General features: G+C 45.6%; 1 protein-coding gene across 8 annotated transcripts in view; it reads left to right on the top strand.

Annotated features, from left to right (window-relative positions):
• The window catches only part of SP7 (Sp7 transcription factor), a 45,242-nt gene that overhangs the window by 16,008 nt on the left and 12,789 nt on the right, over window positions 1-16,445 (top strand). The window contains exon 1 of one of the 8 annotated variants that reach the window (XM_081596093.1): window positions 12,756-12,792. The exons of 5 other annotated variants lie outside the window; for them this stretch is intronic. The gene's annotated coding sequence lies outside the window, so the exon portion shown is untranslated. Of the gene's footprint in view, window positions 1-12,755; window positions 12,793-13,353; window positions 13,512-13,810; window positions 13,973-16,445 lie in introns of those variants that run through there. 2 more of the 8 variants (XM_081596092.1, XM_081596095.1) reach the window with 2 other exon arrangements.

Below are 16,445 nucleotides of genomic sequence, written 5' to 3' on the forward strand. Positions count from 1 at the left end.
AGTCATGTATGGATGTCAGAGTTGGACTATAAAAAAAGCTGAGTGCTGAAGAATTCATGCTTTTGAGCTGTGGTGTTGGAGAAAACTCTTGAGAGTCCCTTGAACTGCAAGGAGATCAAACCAATCCATCCTAAAGGAAATCAGTCCTAAATATTCATTGGAAGGACTGATGCTGAAGCTGAAACTCCAATACTTTGGCCACCTGATGTGAAGAACTGACTCATTTGAAAAGACCCTGATGCTGGGAAAGACTGAAGGCAGGAGAAGGGGAGGACAGAGGATGAGATGGTAGGATGGTATCACCGACTCAATGGACATGGGTTTGAGTAAACTCCAGGAGTTGGTGATGGACAGGGAGGCCTGGCGTGCTGCAGTCCATGGGGTTGCAAAGAGTCGGACACGACTGAGCAACTGAACTGAACTGAACTGAACCTGGGAAATTCTTGGGTCATATTTACATTAGTATCACCAGCACCTGGACATGTACTGGCACAAAATAGACCCTCAGTTAGTGTTTACTGAGTGACCCAACAACAGTGAGTAGTTACACTGCCATTCTGCAGGAGTTAGTAAATACAGTTCAATTCCAATCCTTTAGCAAACTAGTCACAGAGGATGGATTTAACCATCTGTAAAAGACTCCAAGAGGAAGATCCCCTGAAGTAGGAAAGGGCAACCCACTCCAGTATTCTTGCCTGGAAAATTCCACAGACAGAGGAGCCTGGTGGGGTAGAGTCCATGGGGTGGAAAAGAGTCCAACAGGACTGAGCACACAAGACCTTGCCAGTTGTTGCCCTGCTGCAGATCATCAGTGTGAAAAGACCCTAAGATATCATCTGCAAAGGAGAGGCTGATAAGATTTGGGAACACCCAAATCTAATCTTGGCTCCACTGTATATCCACTGAGAGCATTCTTTAAAAAGTACATCTGATTATACTATATTCCCCTGCTTACACCGTTTCTAGGCTTTCCGGCACCCTTGGGATAAAGTCTCTGAACTTTAACTTGGCCTCTAAGTCTCTGAGTCAACTGGGCTTCAAGTTTGGCCTCCATTTCCCCCTTACCGTTCATACATGTTTTCAGTTCTTCCAACATACCATGATCTTCCCCCAGCCATTGTCCTCCTTACAATACTCCTTCTGCCTGGAGCACTCCTCTCTCCCTCCTCCCCCAACTAACTTCTAGTCATCTTTCTGCACTCAGCTTAACTCTTAACTCCTGGGGAAAGCTTCCTTCTCCAACTCCTAAAACAGGAGTTTTTATAACCCTGTAATTATTCATTCAACTTTTGTCTTCCTCCCAAATTGTAAGCTCCACCAGAGAGAAGATTGTGCTGCTCTACTTGCTTCTTTGTCTCCACTGTCTTTCTAGAGTGCCTGACTCATAGTAGACACTTGATGAAGGTTGAATGGATGAATGCATTAAAGATGAGCCGGGAGTAGGAGGAGTTGTAGGATTCATTAAGAAGTCTGGATTTTATCTTGGGGGTAATGGAAGTCATTAAAAGATTTGAAGCAGAAGAGTAAAACATAAAAGGCTCAATCAGTCCAACTAGGCTGAGATGAAATATTCAGATAATTGAACAATAGAAATTGCACAGTGATAGAGTAAACACATAGAAAGTGTTAGTCGCTCAGTGTTAGTGTTAGTCCAATTCTTTGTGACCCCATGGACTATAGCCCGCCAGACTCCTCTGTCCATGGACTTTTCCAAGCAAGAATACTCGAGTGGGTAGCCATTCCTTTCTCCAGAGGATCTTCCTGACCCAAGGATCCAACTCAGGTTCCCCATAGTGCAGGCAGATTCTTTACTGTCTGAACCACTTTTCACTTTCTTTTCTTTCAGATAATTGGACAACAGAAATTGCACAGAGATAAATGCATAAGGGGACCCTAATCTAGCCTAGAAACCCTGAGCCGAGTTGGAGTTCATGATTCTTAACTTACCTGTGGATCTTTTAAAAACCACTCATACATGATCCCACTCCATTCCAATTAAATCAGTACCTCTGGAGTTGGTTGAGGCTCAGATATCTATACATTTTTTTCAAAGTTATTATAAAATATTGATAATATTCCCTGTGCTGTGTGACTTACTTATTTTATAACTGATAGTTTGTACCTCTAGGTATCCTTCACCTCTGGTAACCACTAGTTTTTTCTCTGTACCTGTGAGCCTCTTTCTGTTTTATCTGCTTGTTTTGTTTTTTTAGATTCCACATATAAGCGAAAATATACAATATTGGTCTTTCTCTATGTCTATACATTTTTAAGGCTCGTAAAGTCATTTCAGTGTGAAGCCAGAGTTGGAAACCAGTTATAAGGATATTTCAGACAATGAGCAAAGGCAAAATAGCTAAGTATTGCTAGACACTTCAGTTCTAGACATAGAGAGACTTGGACTTTATCTTCTAGATTATGGAGAATTTTGAAGTATTTTAACTGGGAAAATGAGTGTCCAGAACGTATAATTATTAATTTTTTCAATCTAGGTGCAAAGAGTCAGTAAGTTAATCATAGTTTTTGGTTCATAGTGAAATAGGAGGGAAGATGGTAGCGCACAATCTTTAAAAGAATGACATATTATGGCTATGAGGTTAGAGATATATTGTAGGAAGGGGGACCCCTTCCGGGGACCCTTTCCTGGTCCCCAAGAGTGGGTTCTTGCCTAACACTTGGAAAAGAATTGTCCAAGGAGACACACTTGCTGACAAAACAGAGACTTTATTGGAAAGGGCCCCCCGGGTGGAGAGCAGTAGGGTAAGGGAGCCCAGGAGAACTGCTCTGCCTTGCGGCTAGCAGTCTCAGGTTTTATGGCGTTGGGATCAGTTTCTGGATTGTCTTTGGCCAATCATTGACACAGGGTCTGTCCAGGTGGTGCACTCATTACTCAGCCAAGATGGATGCCAGCAAGAAGGATTTTAGGAGGTGATCAGACATGTGGTGTCTTCTTTTGACCTTTCCCAAACTCTTCCAACTGGTGGTGGCTTGTTAGTTCCATGTTCTTTACCAGGACCACCTGTCATAAAATAACTCACACAAGTGGTTACTATGGTGGCTGGCCAGGTTTGGCAGTTTCAGTCAGTGTGCTTCCCCTGGCTGGCCAGCTGATGTTTGTCAAGTGAAATAAAATTGAAGCTTTGTTCTCACCCAGACACTTCAAGGACAAAGCTAAGCAGAAGCTGAGCTCTGCTGGAATGAATAGATAAGATGAGCACTCCTGAGATCAAGGAAAACTTCCCTGTCTACACATACTCAGGAAGGCTCCTTGAGGGGTCAAAAAGGGAGGCAGTGCAACCCCGTAATAAGCATGGACATACCCACAGGCCTCTGCAGTGGGATCCATTTTAACAAAAAGTTGTAGATGTATATTGGGGAGAAATCCTAGAACAGATTAGTTGTGAAAAAAGAAACAACATAATTGACCAAAGGTATTATTTTGCTGGGCTCCAAAATCACTGCAGATGGTGACTACAGCCATGAAATTAAAAGACGCTTACTCCTTGGAAGGAAAGTTATGACCAACCTAGACAGCATATTAAAAAGCAGAGACATTACTTTGCCAACAAAGGTCCATCTAGTCAAGGCTATGGATTTTCCAGTGGTCATGTATGGATGTCAGAGTTGGACGGTGAAGAAAGCTGAGCACCGAAGAATAGATGCTTTTGAACTGTGGTGTTGGAGAAGACTCTTGAGAGTCCCTTGGACTGCAAAGAGATCCAACCAGTCCATCCTAAAGGAGATCAGTCCTGAGTGTTCATTGGAAGGACAGATGCTGAAGCTGAAGCTCCAATACTTTGGCCACCTGATGTGAAGAGCCGATTCACTGGAAAAGACCCTGATGCTGGGAAAGACTGAAGGCAGGAGGAGAAGGGGACGACAGAGGATGAGATGGTTGGATTGCATCACTGACTTGAAGGACAGGAGTTTGAGTAAACTCTGGGAGTTGGTGATGGACAGGGAAGCCTGGCATGCTACAGTCCATGAGGTCACAAAGAGTGGGACAGGACTGAGTGACTGAACTGAACTGAAACAAACACCTGGAAGGACTATCTTATATAAAGGATTTTTTATTTAAAAAAAAATATTTTTATTTATTTATCTGATTTCCTCAGGTCTCAGTTTCAGCAGGCCGGATCCTTTAGCTATGGCATGTGGAACCTAGTTCCCTGACCAGGGACTGAACATGGGAACTCTTCATTGGGAGCGCAGAGTCCTAACCACTGGACCACTCAGGTAAGTCCATATATAAGAGATTTAAATCACCTCTTGGGCTTTCCTGATGGTCCAGTGGCTAAGACTCTGCACTCCCAACACAGGGGGTCTATATTCAATCCCTGGTCAGGGAATTAGGTCTGGCATACCACAACTAAGTTTCCACATGCCGCAACTGAAGATGGAAGATCTCACGTGCCATAACTAAGACTCAGTGCAGCCAAAGAAATAAAAATTTTTTAAAAATAAATCACCTCTTTATTGCACTCCACCTCATCAGAGAGGATGCCCATACATTTCTCTCCGGATGTGTATTTCTGCCTTGCCTTTTACTTAAACAATCTTCTTCCCAGTGTGCTCTCACACTTGTAATGTGTCTCTAATGATGAAGTTTTTACAATTTTTGCCTCCTTGAAACATTTTTGCTTTCAAACAGGGGAAAGAGCCAGGGCCATTTTGCTTCTAGCCTCTAGCCCTTGGTGGTTTAGTAGCTAGGATTCCTGGTTTTCACTGAGGCTACCCAGGTTCAATTCCTGGGCAGGGAACTAAGATCTCTCTTAAGGACTGCTCACTGTAGTTTCTTCAAGATCAATTAGAACCAAAGAGGTTCAAGATAACAGAAGATTTAACATCCAGTAGACCTTAGGCCTCATTATATGCTCATTGTAATACCTTTGTTGTTGTTGGTGTCGTTCAGTCACGTTGGACTCTGCAATCCCATGAACTGCAGCACACCAGGCTTCCTGGTCCTTCACTATCTCCCGGAGTTTGCTCAGACTCATGTCCATTGAGTCAGTGATGCCATCCAAGCATCTCACCTTCTGTTGCCCCCTTCTCCTCCTGCCCTTAATTTTTGCCAGCATCAGGGTTTTTTCCATATGTAATACCTTTTAGCATATGCTAAATGACACACCCACCTGTGGCATGACAGCTCTGAGGCCAACCATAAAAGGCCAAAAGTGGGTGGTGGCCCAATTCCTAGAAATCTCCGCCCCTTCCCTGAACTAACTGGAATAATCCTCCCACTCAGCCTGTGTTCTGGCTGGGTTTGAGTTCTGGCCCCTGGGTTCAAGTCCCATTTGAGGTGCGTGGTTTTTCAGTAGTACACTATTGTGATAGTTAATAAAGAGAAACTTCATTCAAACTGGAGTCTGGAAGTGAGAAGAGGGAGCTCTCACACCCTATCACTTACTATTACCAGCAGGAGGAAGAGTTTCTCCTTGCCCAGCCACAGCTCAGCCAATGACAAGCCACAGCACTCAACTCCCAGGGTCCTTCAATAGATTCTTTGTAACAGGCCCTCTATATAAAGTAGGGGTCCTCTCCTCCTCTGTACTTACCTGTAGGTCACCATAGATTGCAGGCCACCGTAGATTGCTTGTCCTGAATTGCAATTCCTTGCTATTTCAGAACAAAGCTATTTTGATGGTTAAATAAACTATTGGTAAAATACAATAAACTATTTTATTGTTTTAGGTTAACACTGTCATCATTTGAGTTCATATAAGACCCCTCTCCATTTTATTTTTTTCCTGTCTTCATTCTTAAGCCTTCTCCCTCCTTATAAGCATCACTCTAATGTATTTCTTTGCCCCTGAATATATATACATGTTTGTTTTGTGGATGTGTTTAATTTGCATGTAGAATTTAATTGTGTTCTCAGTGTAATTGTTTTTATCACACAACACTTTAATATTTATCCATGTTACAATAGATATGTCTAGTTCATCACTTCTGTTGCACAGGCTTCTCTTAGGGATAGAGAAAACAGTTTACCAATACCAAAAGACTTCCATGAATATCCTCACACGTGTTCCCTTTTGTTCCTGGCAATATTTTCTCATGGTGAGATTTCTAAAATAAAAATGTGGTTGAAACTTCCATGGAGATCCAGTGGTTAAGATTCTGCACATCCACAGCCCAAGGCACGGTTCAATCCCTGTTAGGGAACAAAGATCCTTGCTTGTGGCACCACTGAAAAAAGAGAAAAGTATGGGGGGTGGGGAGAAACGGAACAATACTTACCTAATTGATAAGGTATTTGTAAATATCAAATGAGTTGCTGCAGGGGAAGTGCCACTATAGCCTGGAAAGAACTGTGAAAACAATTTTATTGATAGACTGTCTTTTAATGTTTTTTTTTTTTCTCCTCACAGTAAGCATTACATACATTTTAGCTAGACTTGAGAAAGTGAAAGTGAAAGTGAAGTCACTCAGTCGTGTCCGACTCTTTGTGACCCCATGGACTGTAGCCTGCTAGGCTCCTCCATCCATGGGATTCTCCAGGCAAGAATACTGGAGTGGGTTGCCATTTCCTTTTCCAGGGGAGTTCTTCCCAACACAGGGATCAAACCAGGGTCTCCCACACTGCAGGGAGACTCTTTACTGTCGGAGACTTGAGAAGAGTGGTGTATAAATGTGGGTGTTAGGGACTTCCCAGGGGCCCAGTGGTTAGGATTCCATACTTCCATTGCAGGGAGTGCAGGCTCCCTCCCTGGTCGGGGAACTAACATCCCACATGCCTCATAGTGTGGGAAGAAAAAAAGTGTGTAGTAAGGAGTGGGCAGTCCACCACAGACGGACTCAGTGTTGATTGGGTATCGTGAATGAGGTCGGAGGTGAGGAGAGTCAGACTAGCAAGGTTTAGAGCAGGAAGTATGAGGCTCTGCCCTTTTATCTTCTCAACCTCTGTAGGCTTCATGAGATCAGAGGTCAGGCCTTTATTTATTTATTTTTCATGTATCTTTGTTATCTCTTACAATGTTTGAAATGTTTGGGGACAAACAGAGGATGAGATGGTTGGATGGCATCACCATCTCAATGGACATGAGTTTGAGCACACTCTGGCAGTTGGTGATGGACAGAGAAGCCTGGCGTGCTGCAGTCCATGGGGTCACAAAGAGTCGGACACAACTGAGCGACTGAACTGAGCTGAGCTCAACAATGTTTGAAAGAGGCTCGGAGTAGATAGTCACTAAATGCATGTTGATTCCTGGAGAGAATCCAGATCACATCAGCCTGAACTCTAGACAGCAACCCTTTTTCATGTCCTAGTTGCTGGTAAACTAGAGTGTGCATTCATCCTCCCCAGTTTGTCCATCCACTCCTTCTCTTGGAATCTCCTTCCATCCCCACCCACTGACACCTCTTCTCCCCCCTTACTCTCTAAATCTTCCACTCATCCTTCAACTTTCTACCCAGAGGTCACCTTCTCTGGGTGGTGACCTCTGGGTAGAAAGTCTCCTCAAGAGTAAGCTGGGTGCTGTCTCCCTAGTGTTTAGCATTGATAATAACAGTTATGTGAGTAGTGAGTGCTTAGTCATGTCCAATTCTTTGTGACCCCATGGACTGTAGCTCGCCAGGCTCCTCTGGTCTATGGGATTTCCCAGGCAAGAATGCTGGAGTGGGTTGCCATTTCCTTCTCAAGGGGATCTTGTCAACCCAGGGATCGAACCCATGTCTCTTGTGTCTCCTGTCTTGGCAGCCAGATTCTTTTATCACTAGCACTGCCTGGAAAGCCCCATCAGCTAAGTGGCAGACAGTGAATTTTATTTCTTTTATTTAAAAAAAATTTAGGCGGTGAATTTTTATATAACATCTTTTGGGTCTTCTATGAGAGTCATTTACTCTCATTTTACAGACAGGCAGATTGAGGCTCACAAAATTTGCACAACTAGCAAGTGGTAGAACTTGAATTCACACCTAAGCCTGTCTGACTTTTAAGACAGCACACTTTTACTACCCCAGACTGCCGCCATATCATAGGAGCATGGATGTTTACCAGGTTTTCTTCTACTAGATTGCACATTTCTTGTAAAATGCTATTGTGGACACTTCTAGCACATATCTGACACATAGTAGATGCTCAGGGAATGTCTGTGAACGGCTGGTAGGCTGGTGAATGGGGCAAAAAATAGACGCCTGCTTGCTGAATTCTGGCCTAGGAGTCTGGACACTTTTAGACCTTTGACAAGGGTCTTGCCTTCTCTGAGTCAAGACTGGGGAGGAAGGTGCAGAACCAGTACCATAACCCTCTGAGGATTCTTCTCACCTCAGCCCTTACCTTGGCACTGGTGGCTCTGGTGTTGTCACCTGTAAAAAGTGCCAATGCTCTGGCGGTGTGAACAAGCCCTGGAGAGTGGGTGCTAGATCAAGTCATTGGGCAGCTCACTCCTGCCACCTGGTGGTACTGAGCAAACTTGATCCCTCCTCTTTCAGACCTTAGGATCTAGAAGTCTTGTCTGAAAAAGTCTAGAAGCTATTTGCACACTGTCCTTACCACCAAGGGTCTTTCTTTCTCTGGAATCCCTTCCCATTTGCAGAACACACTGCGCTGAGTTGGACAGAGTTAAGACTTATAAAGATCTTAAGATCCAAAAAGATTACGGTCTGGTGTACGTCTCTAGCAAAATGGCTTCAAGATACAAGAAAATACTAAGTACAAGTAAGGATGTGACACAAAATTCTGAGTTCTCTTTTGATGACTACTTTAATGCTTTTATTTTTAAAATGACAAATTATCTCAAAATTTCCATTTATTTTATGTCCCTGCTTTGCTGCCCTGTGTACTAAGCACTACTGGGTACTACTAGGTACTAAGGTAGCACACCACAGACCCCACTTCAGAAAAGAGAATCTTCCTAAAAAGTAGCACACCATGGATTCCGCTTTGGAAAAGAGAATCTTCCTAATTTAAGCCTGTGAGCTACTCGAGGGTGAGAGATTGTGTATTTTATACATATTTGTCTTTCCTGGGACCCCACAGTCCCTGAGAAGTGATAAGTGTGTGTGTGCTTAGTTGCTCAGTCATATCTGACTCTTTGTGACCCCATGAACTGTAGCCCACCAGGATCCTCTGTCCATGGAATTTTGCTGGCAAGAATATTGGATTAGGTTCCCATTTCCTATTCCAAGTAGTTTTCTGGACCCAGGGTTCGAACCCAAATCTCTTGTGTCTCCTACATTGGCAGGCAGATTCTTTACCACTGTGCCAACCGGGGAAGCCCCAGGATATAATAAAAGATAATAACTAATGATTGTTTTTTTTTTATCTTTAACTGAAATGCAACCTTGGCTGGCCTGTTGTCAGGACACTTGGGAGACCATCTCTACTTGGTCACAGTCTATCTGGGTGTTTAATACCTACCTGCCTGTCTCTCTGCATCTTTAGTTTTTTTCTTTGCAAGTCAGAGACCTCCTTCCCCACTCCAAGAAACCTGATCTCCGTTCCAAGAAAGGATTTCAAAACCCTAGAACTTTAGAGCTAGAAGGAACCAAGATTCAAATAATCCCCACCATTTGTTGAATATGATTTTTTTTCAAGTGGATTTTATTAAGAATAGTCATTTTTCAGGGACGTCCCTGGTGGTCCAGTGGTTAAGAATCCGCCTTGCAATGCAGGGGACACCGGTTTGATCCCTGGCCTGGGAAGATTCCATCCTCCAAGGAACAACTAAGCCTGGGTACCCCAACTACTGAGCCTGAGCATTCCGGAGTGCCACAACTAGAGAGTCTAAGGGCTGCAGCTAACACCCAGTGCAGCCAGACAAAGTTTTTTTTAAAAAAGAATAGTCATGGGGTGGTGACAAAAAAAAAAGAAAGACTAGTCATTTTGGGGGACTTTTCCTGGTGGTCCAGGGGCTCAGACTCCGAATTTTCCAGTGCTAGGCTGCGGGTTTGATCCCTGGTCAGGGACCTAAGATCCCACATTCTGCACAGTGGAGCCAAAATGTTTTTTTTTTTTAACTGTCATTTTGCTTTAAAAATATTTTTTTTTTTGGAGAATTTTTATTTTTTCTTAAAATTTTTTTTTAACAATAGCCATTTTTAATTTTGTCAAATGTCTTCTTAGCATCTATTAAATTCATGATATGACTTTTCTTACTTAACTATTAACATGCTCTTGATTAATGATTTTTAAAATTTTTATTTATTTATTTAAATTGGAGGATAATTACAATATTGTGATGGTTTTTTGCCATACATCAACATGAATCGGCCATAGGTATACATGTGTCCCCCTCATCCTGAACCCTTCTCTCTATTAATGCCTTGTATTGTTAAAGGCCTATTCTAGCATTCCTGAGATAAATCAGAAAGGAAACTTAGTGCTCACTGAAGTCAGTGTTTCTCAGTTAGATGTAGCCAAATTTGTTTATTTTCAAATGAGGAAAATGAGAAAAGTGAGTCACCTATGCTTTCAAACATGGTCCCATGCTTTTTCAGTTTTTTTTTCTTTTGCCCTACCTAGGTTGTTAAGATCCTAAAGTGCAAGCACTAAGGGTTCTATGTAGCATTTTCTCTATAATATTTCACCGAAGGGTCCACTCAATAAATCCTACTGACTACTAAATTGATTAGTAGGCTTTTATTGCTGGAGCTAAAGCAAGAGGATGAAATGGTTAGATAGCGTCATTGACTCAATGGACATGAATTCAAGCAAACTCTGGGAGACAGTGAAAGACAGAGGAGCCTGGTGTGCTGTGGTCCATGGGGTCACAAAGAATTGGACACAACTTAGCCACTGAACAAGAGCAAGAAGTTGCAGGTTAAATAGGTAGATGGATGATAGTAGTTATACCAAATAGAGAACTTCTAGATAGTCTAGAGGTAAACCATTAAACAAGTGAATAAAGATGGCTTGAAGCATACCCTCCTCAGGTGAGCCTAAGGATATGCCTTCTAACTAGGCCATAAGACTGAGGAAACAACTTAATGACTTTTGGCCAAGCTGATGAGCTTTGATTCTTCCTACAATTATCACATTCCCTCATCTTCTTCCATGGTACTCTATAGAGTTTCTGGAATTTTGCAGCTTCAGATATTTTCCTTAAACCAAGGAGATGTTCCAGAAACAGCAGACAATGTATCTCCATCTTCAACTTTTCCAATGCTCTGTTACATATTGTATCCATGCCCAAATCTGTACCGTTCTTAGCAAAAGACAAAGGCTAGGATGTAACAATTAGGCTCTTGAACTGGAAAGGCAGTGGCAGAAGAGGGTAAGGCTAAAGAATGGGCTGAGTTGAATATAACAAAAAAGAAACAGACTTACAGATATAGAGAACAAACTAGTGGATACCAGTGGGGAGAGGGAAGCAGGGAGTGGCCATAGAGGGGTAGGGGATTAAGAAGTACAAACTATTATGTAGTTTGTGCGTGTGTGCTAAGTTGCTTCAGACATGTTGACTCTGTGCAATGCTATGGACTCCAGCCCGCCAGGCTCCTTTGTCCATGGGATTCTCCAGACAAGAATACTTAAGTGGGTTGCCATGCCCTCCTCCAGGGGATCTTCCCAACCCAGGGATCGAACCCATGTCTCATGTCTAATCTGCATTCTTTACCACTAGCACCACCTGGGAAGTCCTTTAGGTAGTTTACTTACTTATGAAGTAAGCTACAAGAATATATTGGGAATATAGAAAATATGTTATAATGATTGTAATTGTAGTATAACCTTTAAAAACTGTGAATCACTATACTGTATGCACAATCAGTTAGCACGTTTGGCTATTAACCGAAAGATTGGTGCTTTGTGCCCACCCAAGGATGCATCTCAACCTGGGGCTTCCCTGGTGGCTCAGATGGTAAAGAACCTGCCTGCAATGCAAGAGACCTGGGTTTGATCCCTGGGTGGGTAAGGTCCCCTGGAAAAGGGAATGGCTCCCCTTCTCCAGCCACAGGTCCCCAGGTCCCAGGCTCCTGAAGCTCCTGGAGCTGCACCTTCTTGCCCTCTCTTTATCTCTTGGCTGCCATGACTGAGTCCACTGGATATCATATGCTGCTTCTGCAGGATTTGGAAGTACCTAGAAGATGCTTGGAGGGTAGCACTGAGGGGGAGCATTGCAGTCTTCCTCTACTCCAGTTCTCGAGACCCTGGAAAGAGGGGTCAGGCCTGAGAACCATCCAGAAATGGAATGAAGTGGTGGGTGCTGTCTAGCAGGGTTGGATGTCTCAGTCTGTGCCCTAACCTCTGTTAAGTGAGGCCTGCCTGCTCTCCTATCCAGTATTCTTGGATTCCTAAGATCTCTTAGATGGCAGGGAAGGCCCAGGGCCAAGAAGACTTCAGAGGAGTAAGGGAGTGGAAGGAGAGAGGGATGTGTGTGTTGAATGTACTTATTTGACTTCTATGTACGTCTCCTTCTAAGACCTGGCCCTTGTGGTTGTCAGTGTTGCCATGAATGCCCACGGGTGTGTGATGGTGGCATGCACTGTGTGCCTTTGTGTGTCAAGGCAAGGGCTCCCTGTGGTGTGCATGTGTGTTGGGAGGGGGTGATGGTGAGAGCCTGGCTCCCTCTCCTCCTCCCCCATCCTTGCTCCCATCTGGCCTTGATCAGTGGGTCCCTGGGGAGGGAGCCGCGGTTTCGGATACAGGAAAATGTTCCAGGAAGCGGCCACTGTGCTGGGCCCTGCTCCGGCTCCCCCAGCGGAAATTGTTCCAGGAGGGAGGGGGAGAGTGTTGAGATAGGATTAAGGGAGGAGGGGGTGGCTCTTGGCTTCCCTCTTCATTGGATAAACCAGGATAAATTGATTGGAAGCTCAGGTCAGCCAGGAACCTGGATGCTGCCACCTAAATGTGTAAGAAAACTGAGAGTCCGCGAGAGGGTTCATCTATCTTTTTCTAGTGAAGTTTAAGGATTGAGATCTGCTTGGTGCCTGGGAGACGGAGACCCCTTTTCGGGCCCTGCTAGCCTGTACCCAAAGCTGGGGACCGGAACACCTGGGTCTTGTCTGAAAGTGGTGTGGCTTGATGGGGTGGGGGTGGGGGTGGGGGTGGGGGTGGGTGTGGGGGGTGGCGTAAGCTTCAGCCCCTTCTCCTCACTGAAGGGGCTTTGAAGCTTGGATCCAGGACTGGGAGGGCTGCCTAATTGGGATAATGGAGGTTAATGGGGCGCCTGGAGGGGGTGGCCACGCTCCTAGATCAAAGAGGCCAGCTCTTCCCAACCACCACAGCTGGAGGTCACAGCTGGAGGGGGAGGGGCAGGGGCTTCGGGCCAGCCAGCAGGGGGTGCTCTGGCCCCTGAATGCCGGTCCTTTCGAGTCTCTGACCCATTCTTCGCTTGGAACTGCTTTTACCTAGAGTGCTTGTGGGAAGCGGGGAAAGCGGGGGTAGAAGTCCTGAGATTCAGACTCCTCTTTGTGTGGGTGGATAGGGAAGAGAAAGGGCACGAGAGGCTGGCAGCCTGGGGTCAACGGGATGTTAGCACCTTCAGGATCTCGGGCCCTGCATGGTCCAGAGGAGGACGCCTGGGTTGGGAAGGCAGGACTCCAGTTCCAGGTTCAGGCCACGGAGAGAGGTCTGGGAGGGGCAGCTGGGGTCGCTGGCTGGGGCGGAGGGGAAAGGGGCACACAGAGCTCCCAGCCGCCGCCTCCTCCCCCCTTCCCCCGGGTTGGCGCTCCCTCTCGGGTTCTAATCGGCGCGGCGGCCGCAGCGGGCAGAGTCAGCGCCGCCAGTCTCCGGGACGCGACTCCCAGCAATTGTGGTCGGGACCGCAGATATGCAGCTGCCTCCTGCCCGGGCACCCGGCCCGGCCGGCCCCGCCCGCGCCCCGCCCCTCGCCCCCCGGCCGGCCCGCCCCTCCGTCTCCCAGCCGCTCGTGGGGACACTGAGGCAGGGCCCGGAGGCCTCAGGCCTCGCGATCTGCCAATCCAGAGGAACCCATCAGCGCAGCAGCTGGAGATGGGGCTGAGACCACCAGACTTGCCTCGGCTATACCGCTCGCCCGTCGTCAAACCTCCCCGCCGAGAAAGTCAAGCGGTGCTTGCTTGGGGATCCAGTGGGGAGGTGTCCGACTGAGGGGGCTTGGGAAGGAATGGCTGACCCTCAAGGACTCTCATTAACCCAGGCAATGGAGAAACGAAGGATGGAGAAGGGTGGCCTGTGCAGACTCTAAACTTACAGAGAGTTCCTTCCTAGGAGAGGAGAACGGGGGTGGGTGGGTTGAAGGGAGTTGTTGGAGGGGGCAGGGGACAGGGATGGGTGAAAAGGGAAATAGAGGCTAGGGCTGAGTGTGTGAGGGGGACCCTCTTGGGAGGCTGTAAGCAGGTCCTCAGATGCAGCATGGCCTTTCATTCTGTGGACCAGGCACAGCAGCTGGCTATCAAGGGCCACCGCAGAATTGAATAGGTACCTCTCACATGCTCACATGTCCTGTGTGCACATGCCCACAACCAACACACTTAGCAAGAGAAGTCATCCTTGATTGCTTGGTCTCCCTCACTTCTCATATCTGATCATTCACCATGTTCTCTCTACACCAGCTCCTTAAATATCACCTTTCCATTGACTTTTCCTCATGCCCTCTGCTGCTGCAGGCCACACCTTCTCAGCTCTTGTCTGGACTGCTCCGGTCAACTGGTCTTGCCTCTGATTTTGCCCTCCTCCAAACTCTGACAATACTATTAGGCACCATTTATGGAACAGCTACTAAGTGCCAAGCCCTGTGGTAAGAGTTCCACATGTATTATTCCTAATCCTTATAACAACCCTGGGAGGTTGCTGTATTAAGTTTCCCCATTCTAAAGAAGAAGAATCCAAGGCATCAAAGGTTAAACAGTGTGCCCAACCTTACACCATAGTAAGCGGTTGATCTGCCTAGAACTGCCTGGCTCTAAGTCTGTATTCCATTCTCTCCTCTGCAGCCAGGGGCATCTTTCGAAAATACAAATATTCCCATATGTTGCCCTGAGCATCTGGTTCAGATCCCTTGCACAGTTGATGAGACCTTCTCCATCAGCCCCTACTCTTCGTACTCTAGTTGCACTCAACTTTCAGCTCCTCAAAATATCATTAATCCCTCAGACTTCTGGGCCTTTGCATACACTCTTCCCCTTGCATATAACACTTTTCCTCTCTTCACCTGATTGACTCCTTTTCATCCTTCAGTTTCTTTTTTTTTCTTCAGTTTCTTTACCTGTGCATCCCTGCTTCCAGGAAACCTTCCTTGATTCTCCCACTACTGGCTTAGATTCATTTTTTTTTGTTCTCCAATAACATCCGGTACTTACTCTCTTAAGATACTTCTTACTCTTTAGATTGGTTGTAGGTTTGTGTGGCAAAAGACGGGGTCTGTCTTATTTGTGATTGCAAGTCCAAGTCTAGTCCTGCTATGCCTGGCACAAAGTAGGTGCTTGCTGAGCATTTGTTGAATGAACGAATGTTCCTGGATCTAGTCTGCATTAAAAAAAAAAACTGTTCTCCCAAGAACAATTTAAGCATGTCAGAGAAATCAGGGGGAGTGGGGTGGAGTATGTCTAAGATTTCCAAGAACCATTGCCTTGAGTTGTTCGGCCTCATCACTAAGGATAGAAAATGTGATCAGGACTCTATAACCTCAGGTTCTCTTTGTTTAAAGACAGTAAATATGGGACTTCCCAGGTGGTCTAGTGGCTAAGACTTGGTGCTCCCAATTCAGGGGGCCTGGGTTCGATCCCTGGTCAGGGAACTAGAGCCCACATGCCACAACTAAAGATATCTTGCATGCCACAACTAAAGATATCTTGCATGCCACAATGGCGATCAAAGGTTCCATGTGCACCAACTAAGGCCTGGCACAGCCAAATAAGGAAATATTTTTTTTAAAGACAGTAATGTATTTTGTGCATCAGATTCCAGGGTATCATTCTTACACAGAAGCACTTGCTGGTGATAACCAGAGTCTTTTTAAATTTTTAAAAATATTTATTTGACTGCATCAGATCTTTGTTGCAGCCTTTCGTAACCAAGGATCAAACTCATGTACCCTGCATTGGAAAGCAGATTCTTAACCACTGGATCACCAAAGAAGTCCCTGGCCAGCATCTTAATTTCACGCTGAGCCTTTCAAAATGCCTACCCAGTGCAGGTTCCTCTATTCCCAAATCAGGCCTCTCAGTGTTACCCTTCCCTGTTTGTCTCCTCTCATCCTTGCTCCTTCCTAGCCTTACCAGCGCATTTCTTCTGATTCTTGATCTGCCTCCCCTGGAACTGCTGTATTATCTCCTATCCTGGGGCTCAAATGTCAACTAAAGAGATTGAGGCTCAGAGCAGAGAGGAACCAGGGCCAGCAAGAGGAGTCCTGCCTTGTAACCCAGGCACTGGAAGAGGGGATGGGGAGATCCAGTGGAGAGGGAGGGAGCTGAGATATCACAGATGTGTAAATATGCTTATGTGAACCTTAGGGTGGGTAGCTCCTTTTTCAAGCAACCTTCTATAGAGAGATTGGGGCTTCCTAGGTGGCTCAGTAGCAAAG

This window comes from Giraffa tippelskirchi, chromosome 4 (assembly GCF_054371585.1).
Source record: "Giraffa tippelskirchi isolate mGirTip1 chromosome 4, T2T-mGirTip1v1.2.pri, whole genome shotgun sequence".
Classification (NCBI taxonomy): domain Eukaryota; kingdom Metazoa; phylum Chordata; class Mammalia; order Artiodactyla; family Giraffidae; genus Giraffa; species Giraffa tippelskirchi.